Below are 2,500 nucleotides of genomic sequence, written 5' to 3' on the forward strand. Positions count from 1 at the left end.
GCGTCTAATTTTCTAGTGCGTGGGGAGGTTTATAGCCAATCCCTTGTTATAATTATGTATATAATTATTAAAATATTTGTAAGGTTTTTATTTCCGCGCTGACCCCCTGGTAAAATCATTAATGATTTTTACCCTTTATTATAATTAATATGTATGTATGTATGCAAACGAATGTATATAAATGTATAAGTTTCCTTTCCTCTTTTTTAGAGTTAATTTTGACCCGCCACCTGTCTGGTAGTAAGATTGTGAAGGAAAGCATCTTCCTTTGTTCAGCATCCTTTAAATCTTAAGAAAGTCTTGCTGATTTTTATTGTTCCAGATATTGTGATCGTTTGTAGCGTGTGAATTAAGGATTTGCAAATCTAACCATTCTTTGCAACTTGCAAGTTTTCACGTATCCTGTCACTCTGATAATAATAGATAAGAAACTGAGAGTGTATCATTTGGGCATTGGATTTGCAAGCTTCTTATCAATGGTCCATTTATGTTTTCTTTGTCCTGCATTTTTCAGAAAAAAAAACAAAAAAACAAACATTCATGTCTAGAAGGCAGCTGATTTCCACAACAAAGCGTAATTTTCTCTTGTGCTTCCCCACAACAATATCTAGTCGGATGTGTTTTTAACTTTCTGGCTGTTTTCATTTTTAACTTCCACCAATATTCTTTTGACTCACCAGCCTTAGTATAGTCAATGTCTTCTGTTGATATTTTCTTATTCTTCACCCCCATCCTTTATTTTGTTCCAGATTGTTCTGGCCTTCGTACCATATCTTGTGGGAAGATATATCTATGAATGTACGTAGCAAAAATTTAGATTCAGATGAATTAGGTATTTAAGTTGAGGCACCAGAGTTTAGTATGGTATTATCCATACAGTTTCAAAATAAGGTGATTAAAATCAAAATAAGCAACAGGATATCCAGAGGTAATGCAGTACGATCGTTTCAAGCGACTCCATTTATTTGAACAATGCAATCATTATATCAATTTAAATGCAGAGCAATCCTCAACTGCATAAATACATAGAAAATTATTAATTTAAAACAGATGGATACATTAAGTATAATTTTATCTAAAACCTCCAAGAAGGTAAGGAGATAGACAAAGAACATGCTGTCTTCACTTCATCTTAGAAGCTACTAAGGTATCAGGAAGAAAGACTTGTTAGAGATCTAGCGTCGTATTTTCAGTCAATCTTATGAAATGGAATCAGGGAGCGAAAATTAAGTAGTGCGCCTGTTTAATAAAGGGACGATATGACTCTATCATAACACGAATAAGAAGAAAATACATTTAAAACAGCAGCGACAATATTTCTATTTTATCACCTGTTTGTCTACCCCATCGATAAAAATATTCGATTCTTCCTCCTCCTCTTCGTCGTCATAATCATCATCACCATCATCATCATCTTTACTACCACAAATCCCACAGCTACCACCGTCGCCACAACCACCATCATAACCATCGTTACCATCTCCTTAATCACCACCATCACGCACCACCACTATCATCGTCATCATTATCATCATCACCTGTCTCCGCCTCCCCCTCCTCCCTCATCTTCTTCTCACCTCCTCCTCATCTTCCTCCTCGTCTTTAGCTCTGTCTCCGGAAGTGTGACTTATAATGTCACTGACTTTTAACCCCTCAGACGAAAAGTATTATATGAGGCATCCGGTATGAGATGACCTTTAGTACACATACAATACACATACATATAGCACATATATAGTATATAATATATATGTATGTATGTATATATATATGCATATATATATATATATATATATATATATATATATATATATATATATATATATATATATATATATACTGAGAAAAAAAGTCGTCAGAATTTTGGAAAAAAAAATCTTTTTATTTCTTCATTATTATTAGCGCTTTCGTTCGTTTCTCAAACTTGTCAAATACAATTTTGTGAATGTACAAACAACTTGTTCATTTATATAAAACATGTTTTGGTGGGGTTTTGTTTAGAAGAGAACGTTGTTTTTGGTTTTTGGGGGTGAGGTTCCACGACAATGGAGAAAGATAGATAGAAATATATGTAGGTAGATAGGCTGATAGATAGATAGATAGATAGATAGATCGACAGATAGATAGAGAGACGGATATATATATATATATATATATATATATATGTGTGTGTGTGTGTGTGTGTGTGTGTGTGTGTGTGTGTGTGTGTGTGTGCGTGTGTGTTTATTTGCATATACATATGCATACAGTATTGCAGATACATTAATTGTCGATTTTGTCGGTGGAATCTAGACAAAAATTCGGTCTCAGCGATGCAGTAAATGACTTCTAAAGTGCTCGTAAGGGTTAGGTTTTTTTTTAATGTAATAAATAAATAAATAAATGAATAACAAAAAGTGAAAGTGAGACGCCCGTACATCACATGACACATTTTAATTTGTCTAAACGGTGTATGTCTATCCTCGTTCACCACGACTGTTTGATTTCGAGAACAAAATCT

The sequence above is a fragment of the Octopus bimaculoides genome, chromosome 6 (genome assembly GCF_046866305.1).
Source record: "Octopus bimaculoides isolate indiv1 chromosome 6, ASM4686630v1, whole genome shotgun sequence".
Lineage (NCBI taxonomy): Eukaryota > Metazoa > Mollusca > Cephalopoda > Octopoda > Octopodidae > Octopus > Octopus bimaculoides.